Below are 13834 nucleotides of genomic sequence, written 5' to 3'. Positions count from 1 at the left end.
CCCTCTTGTCGACATTAAATTATGGTTTTTACTGTTGGATATTCCATATCCATCCATTGTCTATTTTCCACTTAACTCCTTTTTACATTTAGGATATTTGGAACAGTGCTGTTTACAGAAAAGCAATTTCCAGAAATGCAGGAGTCCATCATTTATTCTATTTAGCAACAACATAACAGGTTGCAAGATTTTCATCTATCATCAAACATACAATGCTTTCATTTGCTGCTTTTATTGAGTTAATGTAGCCCAAAGTGCTTCTCAGCCAGAACATTTGAGGCTGCTCAGGCCCACACTGACGCTTTCATATGGCTTTAAGAACAAGTTCAGCAATAGACTTAACGTAATATAAAGGTGGTTGCACTAAAATGTAAGTATGCACACGCGCACATCTGGTCAGAAAACACTCACTCAACCTAAGACTTAAAGCCACCCACAGTTGTCTTTTACTCGTCAGCTTCTCGTGTAAGTGGACAATTTGAGTGTTTCTTCTCCCTTTAATTAATAAGTGCCCCTGTTATTATCATAGTCGCACCCACTGCTTACAGGAAGGAAACAGCATTTCCTTTACAACTTAAAAAAAAAAAACACGAGCATAGGTGGAGAAAGCACACATCTGACCTGGACACAAAGCTGCGGTAAAGTCACAGCCCTGAGTTTGTGGTCGTTTCACTAAAAGAAGCTTCTGAATGTCATTTGATTTTTAGCACATGCGCTCAGATTCGTTCGCCTTATTTGCATGTGTATGTGTCCGTGTGAAGGGTTGAGACTTGAGTTTAATAGCAACCTTGATGCTGTGCTCACAGAGGCCTCTGAAGTTGCTTCCACTCCATCAAGTCAGTGTGTGGTTGCCTGGCAACCGAGGGTCCGGCGTTCCCGAGCGGCGTTGTTTGTTCCCTGCGAATGATCTGCCGGAGAGAGGGAAGACGGGCAGAGGTGAGGATGAGTGTAGGAAAGACACAAATTGGTAAATGGAAGACGCAGCCTCAGGGGCCCCCCGAATCAATGCCTGAGCAAACAGGCTTTGTCTGTCTCTCTCCGCCAGACGCCATCTTTCCCTCTGCTGGATGGTTCTCATCCCTCTGCCATCTTCTTTAATCTTATTTTTAGCTTTAAATATATAAAAAGTACTCATCATCAACTAATTTTGGAACATTTTTACTTCAAAATGTTTTTTATTTCCCTTAAATTATTCAAAACTGTGACTCCTCAGTCCACAGGCTATTGACTCAACAATTCATCTGTCTCCTGCTATTCTTTTCAAGCTGTATTTCCCTATTCTGTATGCATTAATACATTTATTAAAAATCTTATAAATGGAGCTTAATGCAACGCATACAGAAACACACATTACACAAAAATCTCATTTAACTTGGATTGAGCATATTTTATATCAGCGACTTTTAAAATTGTTTTTTTTTTAAACTCTGCTAGTGTTTCTGTGCTTCACAGTCCTTTAATAAAGAGATACCTCATAGCATCAACTAAAAGGCAAACAATCATTTTGGTATTATAAAATTGCTGACATTTATTGACCCATATTTGTCCAGTTTTTACTCTCGTTTTGTGGTTTACCTTGATCTGATCTAAAAATCAAAAGGAACTGGGATTTGTAACTGCACAGTCTGGCAAAAAAAAGCACAATAAGATTTCTTTTTCTTGATATCCAAGTTATTGAGCACTATAATCGCTGCCTTGTCAAGAAAAACTTACATGTGGATGAAATCTTGCCTAGAAGTGTTGCAAACTTGTGGGCTCATGTGCAAATCACCCAAAAAATCTTACTAGTTTGGGGTTTGGGTACACATTTCATTAAAAGTGGCCTAATCAAAGGTTTTAAGATTGAGATGCTGCATGTGACTTTAAACAGGTCATTCAATTCTGCAAAGAAGAGTGGCCGGATTTCCTCCACAGCCATGTTATTTATTCATTGCCAGCTTTTCCAAATGGTTGATTTAAACTTTTGCTGCCATCGGTGGCAGAACCGGTTATTAGTTTCAGAAGAAGTAAAGCACACAGACAGTCGTGTGGTGGAAAGTAAAAGAGCACACTCAACAATCTTATGAAGGTGACTACAACAAACGAGAGTTGCAAAGCTGCCAGCAGCATGTTTGTAAGGCAGCCGACAGCAGAACAGGAAGTCAGTGTAATTAACCAGTAAAGATAGTCTTGTTGGACGCATCCTGCTCGATAAAATGCATCACTCTCAAAAAGGTAAATCAGAAAAGGTGAACCAAACCCGTGATGCAGTGAAATTGTGGTGTTTTTTTTTTTTTGTCAAGATGGTCTTCGTGTGAGAATCTCATGGCCTACACCTCGAGGCAGCAGGTGAGATATTCCCTTTTCCTGTCATTCAGTTCAGCTTATTGTCACACATTGATTACAACCGTCATGTCAACCAGATAAATCTAATCTATCCAATTCATGTATGCATACCTTGGTCAACTTAATAAAAAATGAACCAATTCTAAGAGGTTTCAGTAAATAGTTGCATGATGTTCATTATGAATTACAAATTATTTTGAAATAACTACTAACTGAGTTAAAGTTTCAGTTTGGAAAACGATTAATTGACTTTTTGGTCAATAAAATTAACAGTTGCAAACTTCTCAGTTGTAATAAGAAACACAATTTAGGTATCAAGAAAAAAGTTATTACTCCATCGGTTTGATAAATAAAGAAATGGTCAAATTTCAAGTGATGAAAAGATTTTTTTTGTTGAAATGTTTTCATGAATTGTTTGAATCCTGCATCACCTGTAAAAGACAGATTTAGGTGACTTTTGAAAATGAGATACTATTCTGTATAGATTGTTAAAGAAATCCTAGCAAATAAAAAAAAAAAAAAACATTTTAAAACAATACATTTTATATAAATTGCAAATTTATTTGTTTAACATTTTTTCTTTATATATCCAACTGACTGAACCATGTTCTTCAAGGATATAAATATGTTTGACTTTAATAAACCTTATGTATATTGCAACTAGTCTAGGAGAACTGGCTCCACAGGCATGCAAGGTTTTATGCCAATTGCCTCTTATTTTGCTGGAAGTTTTTTATTAAATCTTTAATATTTAGGTTCCCGTACTGTGAGGCTAGCGCACATCCCATCTGTCAAACCTTCTTGTGTGGCTTCACAAAGAAATGAAATGGCTTTATATGAGCAATATCTCTCATGCAGTATGTAGTGTGAGAAATAAAATGGGCCTCTGCTGACTTTCACAAGGCAAACCAAAAATAACTGTGGCTTGACCAAGTCATTCCACGAGTCGGGCAAATGACAACAACAATCAAAACGGATTCATTCCCAGTGAGGCGCCGTGTGGAAAATGCATAGTTTTCTTTCGTTGCGAGCTCTGTTCCAGCTGTATGACATCAGCGCATGTCTTCACGACTTTGTGAAACCTCAGATTCACCGTTGGGCATGCTGACATTTGGGTAGACGTTATGAAAGTGTTGCACTGAACTCAGCACTTTTTTTTTTTTTCCTCCCCTTTAGAGCAGAAAGTTAATAGATCCTGACAGATCTTGTTATGCAGTTGTTGAGACAAAATCAATTTGTTAAGACTGGTTCCAGCAGAGTAAGCTTCAAAGCAAACAGTGAGTGCACAGTGAAGCATGAGCGCCTACCTGGCATTTCTGCTTCAGTTCAACTCACATTAGCTCCCAGATGTAACCAGTAGGGGTGGAGAACACACACACGCACGCACACACACACACACACAAAGCCTCTCAAAGGACACAATGTACTCAACACTATAACCTGCTCTTTTTGTCCTTTTTACTTCTTCCCCCTTCCTTAACCTAATTATATCTGTCCTTTCCATTCCTTCTTTGCACTGCAGCACTGGCGTTTTCACCGCCACTAATGACACGGTGTGATCTCCGCAGAGTCCCAAGCCAGCGAGCTGGGGTCACATATGCTCTATATCATCAGCTGAACACTTCCATATGGAAGCTATGCCACCTATGCCAGGATCCGACACAAGCAGAGTGCCCATGCAGGACGTGGGAGAGAAGCATGGCGAGATTGACTGAGGGAATAAACAAGAAAAGAAACACGGAGAAAGACGTGCAGACAGGGGGGAAAGGGAACGGTAAGGAAATGAAGAAAGGCAAACGTAGAGAGAAGGAGCAGACGGGAAGATGACAGCCAATTAAAGATAAAACACGGAGAGAGGGAGTGTGATGGAGGAAGAATGCACACCAGATCTATTTTTTTTTCCCTCTGTCTGGCTTTGGCAAGAAGAAGTCATAAACAGGAAAGTCTAAACTGAAGAGGTATACTACTGCTTGCCTCAAGCCAGACTTTTCAGAATGTTTTCCTTTCAGTCGGATATTTAAATCACTGCGTTGAGCCAAAGTTGACATTGTCTGCCCTGTCATGTCGAGTGTAAATGCTGGTTAACCTGTTGACTTGCACCTTTCATTTTCCCTGAAGCAACTTTAAAGATTTGTATTTTGCAGACACTTGTTGCTTAAGTTTGTTTTAGGTTACTCGGCTGTCATTCATCCAAAGCTCTTTAAATTTACTGCCAAAGCAGGGCGGCTAAATCGAAGGCTGGGACAGAAAGACTAGGCCGAGCCTTTACTACATCTTTGTTTTCTACTTCTTAGCCATTTTGTCACAGATTTGCTATATGATTCAATCTTTAACAAGCATCAGCTGTCAGAGAGCCTCACGTTTGACTAATTTAGAGAAAAGTTATTTTTTTCATTCAATGGTTAAAAGGTGCCCGGGACTTTTGTGGCTGTAAAACAAGCCATCAGCCCTCCACTATCATGCTGACAATGCTTGTGCCAAGTTTTTTTTCACTTTGTTTCCCCCATTATGCCACTGTGCTTTGTGGTCAACAGCTAACCAAAAAAACCAACATTCTTCTGAAAAGAAATCATAGATTTTCTTCAGTCTGTCACAAATACAAAAAAACACTTATACCTCTTCAAATTAAGTTTAAGTACTGCTCCCACACAGCTCTAAAGCTGCTAATTGTTTTTTTTATATATGTATTTATTACTATGTTGTGACAGAGTGTATGCTGCTGTGCTAATAGCGACAACTGCTATCTAACAACATCAGTAGTCATGCTAACTAGTCTGTGTATTCACAGCAAGCTGCATGTAGCAGAGAGCAAGATGGAGGGGTGAGCAACACGTAAACGAGCCTGATGGACAGTGCCAAGACATTCCTCCTGGTTCTGATTGGTGGTTTCAGCCTGGGTATAATTGTCCAGATTAAAGTAGCAACAGAGAGAAGGCAGAGGAGCATCATTTTCTCACGCATAAGCCGTCACTACATAAGCTTTAATATAAATACAGGTTACCTACTTTGTTACAGCTTCAAAGTAGTTTTAGTTTTTTTTTTTTCTTAGCATTTTAAAACCACTTTCAGTATCACAGCTCAATTTAACCCTGGTTTCAAATTATCTAGATGTAGTGACATTGCTTGGAACACTGATTAGGAGCCCAGAACAACAACTGAGAGTTTATTTTAGATGTAGGTATTTTACAGTAACTAGACCACATGTGGCCCTTTACAGGTGCCTAAAAAGATAAATAAACATGTTATGCTATATTGTGACACACATTACATAACAGTCACCCATTGGAACATGATGAAATAATGACGAAGCAGTGTGGGAGGAGTTTTCCACAAAGGTGAAGAGAAAAGTTTTTTAAGCAAGATAAGATCAAAGAAAGTATTGGAGGGATCAGATTCACTCTAATCATTAATGCGGACTATGTAAATGAGCAACACGTGAAACTAGTACGATCCACAAAGAGTTTTATGTCAGTACCAGTCATGTTTAAATGTGAGTGGTTGCCGCAAGGAAAAGAGTTTCAAAAACCCGAGATAGCAAGATAATTACTCCTTTATCCTGGAATAATGACTGAAATATAATTGTATCGGGTTTGTTGCTTCCATACATAAATGTGCACACCTTTAAACTAATATTCTTTTGAGCCACAATTTCTTCTTGTAATCTCAAGAATAACTAATGTGACACTGAGTTAATGAGGATGAACAGGAGAATACAAACACAGGCAAGTAGCTTGTCATGCAGATGTGTTGAAGATGTGAGAATCCCTTCCTTCCAGTTTTCAACCCATCACACAGAAAAAATAAAAAAAATAAAAAATCAAGCCCGTTAACTCTGGAGCTCACACCGACGTTGGATATATATGACACAACTGTGATGCCAGACTGAGTCGTCGGGACACACGAAAACGTACAGATACACACCCACAGTTACATGCAAGTAAAACCACAGTGTGTGACTCTGTATTGTGGTGTTTGCAGCATGACAGAGAGAAAACTCACAGTCAGAGACAGCAGTGTGCGATAGCTGTTCCTCCAGGGGTGACATATGGTTTAGAGTGCTATAGGGGGGCAGAACAGCTTGTGGATACATTTGTGCATTACAGGAGGTATGCAGCCCATAACACTGAGAGCATAGTAACACGATCAACCATTGAATATGGGACAAATACAACAACAAATACATTGTAAAGTAGCAAAGTTATCCCCACCACTTGGTTACCTTTATTTACTTATACATTTAGTTTCCAATGGGACAACTTTGGGATGCTGATAACCGTATCAAAATGCATTTCATTTCATTTTTTAGAAGTGACTTATGTTTGGCAAAGTTACACGCGGTATCTGTAACCATTTTCATTCTTATTAAAGTGTAACAATGAGCACACGTTACACAGTAACACATGAAATTTTAAATGATAGCAATATATCCCTGTCTCAAAAATCACTATCAGAGGACTGATTGATTTCCATCTTTTAGGACAACTCTCCCCTCAGTTTGAAATGTCCTATTTCAGCTATATCTGCATTACAGAGGAGTAATTCTAACACGAGCCTAAAAAGTATTTTACCTAAAGTTCAAGTCTCAAGTCTGTGTTAATCGAAATTTTTCAGGTCAGAATATTGCCTTACAGTTTGCCTGTAACACAGCATTCTTACAGGGAGTTAAATTAGATCAATAAATTTAACTGATGAACAAATGTATCTTTTGGAAACAAAGCTATTCATCTTGTAAAAAGTTACTGATTGTTGAGTTACTTTAAGATGATTAGCATAGATGGTTAGCCCAAAGCTCGGTGTCCAATGGTGGTGTTGGTGTCGGATAGATGGCGTTCTATCCGAATTTTGGATTTTGCAAAGATGTGATTTATTTTGACTTGTTTTTTTTATTTGATCTTTCTTAAGTACTGCAACCTGCAAATAATGTGATATTTTCTCTGGTGTATAATTACATCATTTTCCCAAATTAAATCAGATTAAACAGCCTTTTTACCTCCTTGAAATTGAGCTATTCCTCCTTGAGTGCACTGAATGCTTAGTGACAAACTGCGAATGTTATGTACTTGATGCAACTGTTTACATTCTGCATTACCCTTCTTGTGTAGTTGTTTTTATTTTGAGGTTTAAGTCGAGAGGCAGCCTGCTCTCCTAATCAGAGACCATATTGGAGCATGTCTGTGTTTGTGTCTGTTCTTGTATGTGGAAGCAGCCAAACACGTGGTCCACACACGCTCTCACTCGCACACGCAAACATGCAAACACAGCATGGACTGCAGATGTACAGAACTTGCAGCAGGCCAACAGACAAATACCAACATGTGTCATGTTCTTTGGGTTGGACACTTTCAAATCTCGCTCACTTTCAGACAAACTCAGCCTGCCTTTGAGAATCATGGCTCGTGGTGAATCAGTGAGTGGACATATAATGCTATAGCAAAGTCTCATTTGGAAACATACCTGTCCTTGAATTCCCCGGTCCTTCACCATGGAAACCAGGGGGAAGCAGGGAGATAGTGTGTGAAAGTGTGTTTGTGCCTGTGTAAGAGCTCGCATGCACAAGAGAGAAAAAAAATAAGAGTGTATGCAGGTAAGGAAATGCTTGCACCTTGCAGTCCTCACTTCATTTTTAATACCTGGTTGTTCTCATTAAATCTGAGTAAAGAGAGATTTTGAAGATGTACAAGATAAATAGAGTTAAATTTTGGTTAAACGGATACAAAGAACAAATGGCTTTAGCAGAGGTTAAATATTGTGATAAAAAGTTGCAGCTCTGCCAGCATTAATCCTTTTCTCAAGGGACCTTAAATGAACCATGGCAACAACTTGATAGCAAATCAAAAGATCGAGCGTCTAAGTGGTGAGCTCAGCCTGACCCAGTCCTCAGCAGCTAAAGCAATACAAACGATGTATTTAAAAGTGGCAGTCAGAAGTCCCGGTGAATTTTTAATGATCGCTCTGTTTGAAATTTTGAACAAGCTCTAATTGAGTCATGATTTTTTCATGGAGGCCCCCTGGAATCTTCCAGAACTGCTGATTGTTTCTCCCACATTGAGCAAACATTCACAGCAGGGAGGGGGAGGGGGGGAATGAGGCCATGACAGGCAAAATTTCCAACAGTTTCATCCTCGCTTGTTTAAAACTTAATTCAAAAAGGTAATGTTCTATCTTAATATTAATACATACAACATGATGAGGAAGAATCTCAGACATGTCAGACATTCTGGAAAGACTGTCCTCATTTAAAACTGGTTAGGTAACTTCAGCACGTCGAACTTCACTTCAGATTTTCAGAAATTAAGATAAAAAATATTTCAAGGTTATAGCGCCCTGATAGAAGTCAGATTTAAGGACTTAAATTTGTTGCTAATCTCTTGGTTTCTTGTCCAATGTTGTCTGTGAAAATTTACAAAGGCAGTAATAGTTAAATCTTTGAGAGAGTTCCCATTATTAGCTGTATGAATCATAAGAAGTACAGATTAATGCAGCTAAGTAAAGGAGTACACAACCAGCCAAACTCTGTTTCAAAATAGCATAAATTATACAACTAAAACGTCACAAAGTTTAGGTTTTGTGCATTTTGAATGAGAATTTTTCATATTTTGTGTTTCCAAGCAGCAGTGCTGGTTTTGTCTTAGCCCAGATAATCCACCTGTAGTTTCCAGCTCCCTATGTGGATTTATCACAACCGTAATAGTAATCTGGAATATTTAATTAGAAAAAAAAAAACATTGTGAGAATAATGACTCATCCAGAAGAGAGGATACACGTGTTTTTTTTTGTTTTTTTTGTTATTTTAATTCCACGTGTAAAGAGTCATCACAGAAATTCAGCAGAATTATATAGTCTCTCTCCACACCAAAGAAAAACAAGAACGGCTGGATTTTGCCACTGTTGGTGGCTTCTGATAAAATGACCACCTGGTATTCAAACAGTGTCAGTGGTGTGTTTGTTACCTTTTAGTTTTGCTGTGTTTTTTAATGTTTCTCGTTTTATAGTCAGAGCACAGCATGCCAATTCAGACCCCTCTTCACCTGAAAAGGTGAAGAGGGGTCTTCACCTCTTCATGTCTAGTAAACACCTCTTTACTAGTGTCTTTACTAGACACCTCTTCATGTCTAGTAAAGACATTCTCTAGTCTTTACTAGAGAATGTGGACACAATCATGATCAACTTTAGATTGGCAGACATTTTGTTCCAGACTTAAGTACTTCTTCAGGTTAAAGCACGCAGCAGACTTGGATTCTCTCCTGAGATGGAACAGGACTAGCACTGCAAGTCTTAACCACCAGTATTATTAATAGTCTCACTGGCTTAGGATTTATATAAATGGCAAATTGGCTGTTCTGATAAATCATGAATAATTTATGCATAAAAGAAGAATCTACTTTAGTCTTTAAATTCATAAGAGTTGTAAGGAATCCTTGATTTGCTGTTTTCCCCATCGAATAAATATGACTTGACAAAGGAGCCTATTTATTTTAGCTAGTGGTCAATAGGCCCATATTTATCTTCTCTCCAGTTACGACAATATCCTTTTTCCATGATTTGAGATTTTCCTCTCTCTGATTAAAGGTTGTATTTTTCTTAATTTTTAGTGGGAAATTATGCTAATTATTTTACGGCTTTTTGCAGCATTGTTACAATCATTATCTTATGGCACTTCCACAGACAGTGCAGCTATAAATGCTTGAAACCTATTATGCTTCCTTGAACAAGCTAGGTCAGGTCTGTAGGCTATACAAAACATGGTCATTACATGTAATATACTAAATCATTCTCAGATATTGAGATTTCACCAGATCAGTTCTGACCATTTTGAGCTCATTTATGAATTTGCCGTGTTAGCGCTATGTCACGATGATGCAGATAAGCTGCTGTTAGCAAAGTCTTCCCATCTCAGTGTTTACATTTGCCCCTCAAACACCTGAAAATAAATGGCTACAACAAGCAGATCCACAGTAGTACAATCATATCTCTGATCCTGAAGCAGATTCAGAAGCAAGTGGAGCCTCCTGATCAACCATCAAGCCACAACCACTGAAGGATGAAACACTGCGGCTCTGATGCACATTTATATCACCATTATTTCAGCACAGATGTTTTTTTTGTTGTTTTTTCCCCCCACAAATACTACGTTTTTTTTATATACGAGTATATTTATGAGATTAGAGGAGAAGCACTCATCTCAACACGTAAAAATAAATACATTCAGATGATGTTGGAAATGTCCGACACAACACATTGCCATCGTGTGCAGGTTTGTGACGATGATGAACACTAGGGCCAGAACTTTCCTTCAGTTGAAGTATTAAATCTTGCAGTGTACTGTTGGCAGTTTTTAATCGACTCCTCAAACTGATTTGCCAAAACTACAACTTTCTTTGGCAATTTTGCAGGGACATTGTAAGCAAAAATAAAATGAAGCCACACAGCTCTGTTCTCCATGACTGAGAAAATACATGGACACAAGCTGTGTATTGGAGCAGACAAAACATTTTTCTTTTCCAGCAACCATTGTACAGCAGTAAGACCGGCAGAACAAATGTAGCGTTGCCTTGAAGTGAAGTGGGTGGAGCTCCACTTGAGTTGCCTGGTGAAGGTTTAGGGTTTGGCTTAGGACTACTACGTAAAAAGAATAAAAAATAAAAATAAAATAAAAAATTGTGGCAACAATTTAATGGTCTCTGAAACAGGTAGTTCAGCAGACACCAGCAGAACATTTACTTATTCCCAAAAAAACAGCTGGAGCAGTAGATCCCCACTTGGATGTACAGAAAAATGCATAAAGTGAATTTTGCATAACAGTGAACCTTTTAAGAGAAACATTCTACGTGAAGTTAAAGCAGGAGAGCTGTAGGATTCTGAACTGAGCCTTGCTTCAACCATCAACAATAAATCGTGCACTGCTAAAGTCAAGCCGCATCTATTGCTTCCCAGGTTCAGGTGTCCATCCCATCCCCTCCCCTTTCCACACTTAATTTATATTACAGGTGTAAAGCAGTCTCTGCTTTGCTAAAGGTCTCCTCCAAACCCCTCAGGGCCACAGTTCTCCTTGGCTTGCAATAATTTATGAACAGCGTTGCTAGGTTTTATGAGACAGGAGTGTCAAGTTTGCGATACCTTTATCTATTCTGGACACGTACTCCGACTGTCTAAAATATAGATCAAAGATTGTGCCCAGGGTTTAGATTAAGACAAAGGACTCAAGAAAATTTGATTTGAATTCTTTGTTTAGCCTATCCTTGACTACAAAAGGAAAATAAAAAGTGTGTATGGTTGTACGGTTGTGTGAGATTTTGAAAATGCTACCTACTTTCAGAAATAAGACGTCAAGCCTGCAGGGTGATCATTAGACCAGGAAAAAGCCAGGGACCATCTTTCAGCGCCGTGTGAAGACAAGAAGCCTGACAGAGCTGAGATCTCTCTTCTCTGCCTCTCAATGTCACACCAAATCTGCTCCATCCCTGGTGCATTTTCTTTTTGTCTCATCTCATTTTCCTCCTCAAGCCTCCCATCGTTTTTGTCAGGCTGTTTGTCCGCACGGCTCTTGTCTTTTTTTTTTTTTTTTTTCCCCCCCAGCATCTACAGAACATCCGAAGAAAGCCACATGAGACAACCCGGCACAACGTATGATCCGAGCAGAGGCCACACATCATACAGCCCAGGAAGATATTTGTTCTCTTTCAATACATAAGGGCAACACCATTACACTGCTTAGGGCTATCCATCACCTTCCACTCTCATCCTGCGCTCAGTAACATTTCTCTTTCAACTTCTTGGAGGTCACAGAGAAAGAGGAACAGAGTGAGCCATCTCGGCGTTACCTGGTATTTTCGCCGGCTGCTGGGATTTGCAAGGCTGAGCAGCAATATGATGGAAAAGGCTGCCATTTCTGCAAGAACAGACCAAAGGTCAAACTAATACACTGCTGTCTGAGAACAAACACTCAGGTGTCACCAAGCACAGGTTAAAGACATAGCAGGACAGCGAGTACAGGTGCCTTCAGTGGTTGCGCAACAGGAAAAGTTAGTTCAAAGACTCCCCACTGCTTACACAACAGACATCTCAGACCTCTGTGCTGTCTGTAACCGCGTTACGCCGCTTCAATGCACCGCTGTAGGAACATGTTCATTTTTTAAAAGAAGCCGGCGATTGCCTTTAGCTTCCACAGAAAAAAGTTTGGAGGTGTACATTTTCAGAGAGCAAGTTAATTATGATGTCCTAGGGACCCTGTTAGCACCTTATATTGGAGGTGTTTTTAGTCTGAGTTGTTTTTGTGTCAGAGAATGCACCAAAGTTCCAGGAATTAGTCATTTCTACAACCAATCTGGGTTTAAGTTTGATCCACAAACTCATAATTCATAATGCAGCACTACTGATGCTCAGAAAACAGGCTTTTTACATAGATGTACATTCACAGAGAACATATATATCCAAGTCTGACCATCATGACACAACACTAAGGTGGAATGGTCTTGTATCTTACAGATAACGACACTGATTTCCACAGAATATAAACCATAACCAAGTGAAATGTTTCTGGCTATAAGAAGCCAGATTTATTTAGATGCATATAAGTATATGTCAAAATAATGCAGTTTAAAGTAATTTTCTTTAGTATTGTCAGTATATATTATCTTTCTGCTGGTTTTAAAAAAGCTCAGTGAGGTGTTCCTGCTTTATTTCACTGCATCTTAATTTAATTTGAAAATGCAATATCCACTTCTAATCAGCTCTTTTTACCATCATACCATAAACTGCATGAAGTGAAAAGAATTTGCCGTCTAAAGTAACCCGATTTTGTAAATTGACCACAACTGTTTGTAATTTAATCTCAGTATAAATCTAGTCGTTCTGCAAAGAGCTCAGAGATTTACTAGAGAACATTAGGGAATAAAGATCTTCGTGAAGATCAGGGAACACAGCGGACTGGTCAGGGGCAAAGTTTTGGCAGGGCTAGCTTATAAAACAATATGCCAAGCTTTGATTATGTCAAGGAACACCGTTAAGTTTAATCCTTCGGATATAAAAAGAGGTTGACATGAGTGGGAACCTATCAAGACACGACCCAAACAAACGAGAGGGACAACAAGAGCATTAATCAGAGAAGCAGTCACGAAGCCTGTGGCACTTCTGGGAAAGCTGCAGAGACCCCAAGATGTGGCTTGAGAGTCCATTGATAGGAATGTTATTAGTTGTGAGCACCATAAATATGACCTGCATGGAAGAGAGATAAGAACAAAACTATTGCTGAAAGGAAGCCTTAAGAAAGCCTGTTTGCTGTCATTTAGGGAACAGAGCAAACATGTAAAAGAAGATTAAACCGAAACGCAACATTTTTTTATTTTTAAACCAAGATGCAAAATACTATGTGCAACACTGAACATTAATTTGAATATGTTGTTTTCTCATGCAACATGGTAGTAGCAGAATTACAGACAGGGAAACTAAAGGGTGAAACCCTTACCTCAAAAAATACGGAGGATCAGAATTGACAAAGATAAAAGCAGAA

The 13834-nt window shown here is 38.9% G+C and overlaps 1 long non-coding RNA gene across 3 annotated transcripts in view; it reads right to left on the bottom strand.

Moving 5' to 3' along the window:
• Window positions 1-79: 79 nt before the first annotated feature.
• Window positions 80-13834, bottom strand: part of LOC103135535 (uncharacterized) — a 24525-nt gene continuing 10770 nt past the window's right edge. For all 3 annotated transcript variants that reach the window (XR_475941.2, XR_001661650.1, XR_001661651.1), the window contains exon 4: window positions 80-908. This is a non-coding gene — a long non-coding RNA (uncharacterized LOC103135535). The remainder of the gene's footprint in view (window positions 909-13834) is intronic.

The sequence above is a fragment of the Poecilia formosa genome, unplaced genomic scaffold (genome assembly GCF_000485575.1).
Source record: "Poecilia formosa unplaced genomic scaffold, Poecilia_formosa-5.1.2 Scaffold26, whole genome shotgun sequence".
NCBI classification, from domain to species: Eukaryota; Metazoa; Chordata; class Actinopteri; order Cyprinodontiformes; family Poeciliidae; genus Poecilia; species Poecilia formosa.
This window is presented reverse-complemented; position numbering and strand designations above follow the sequence as displayed.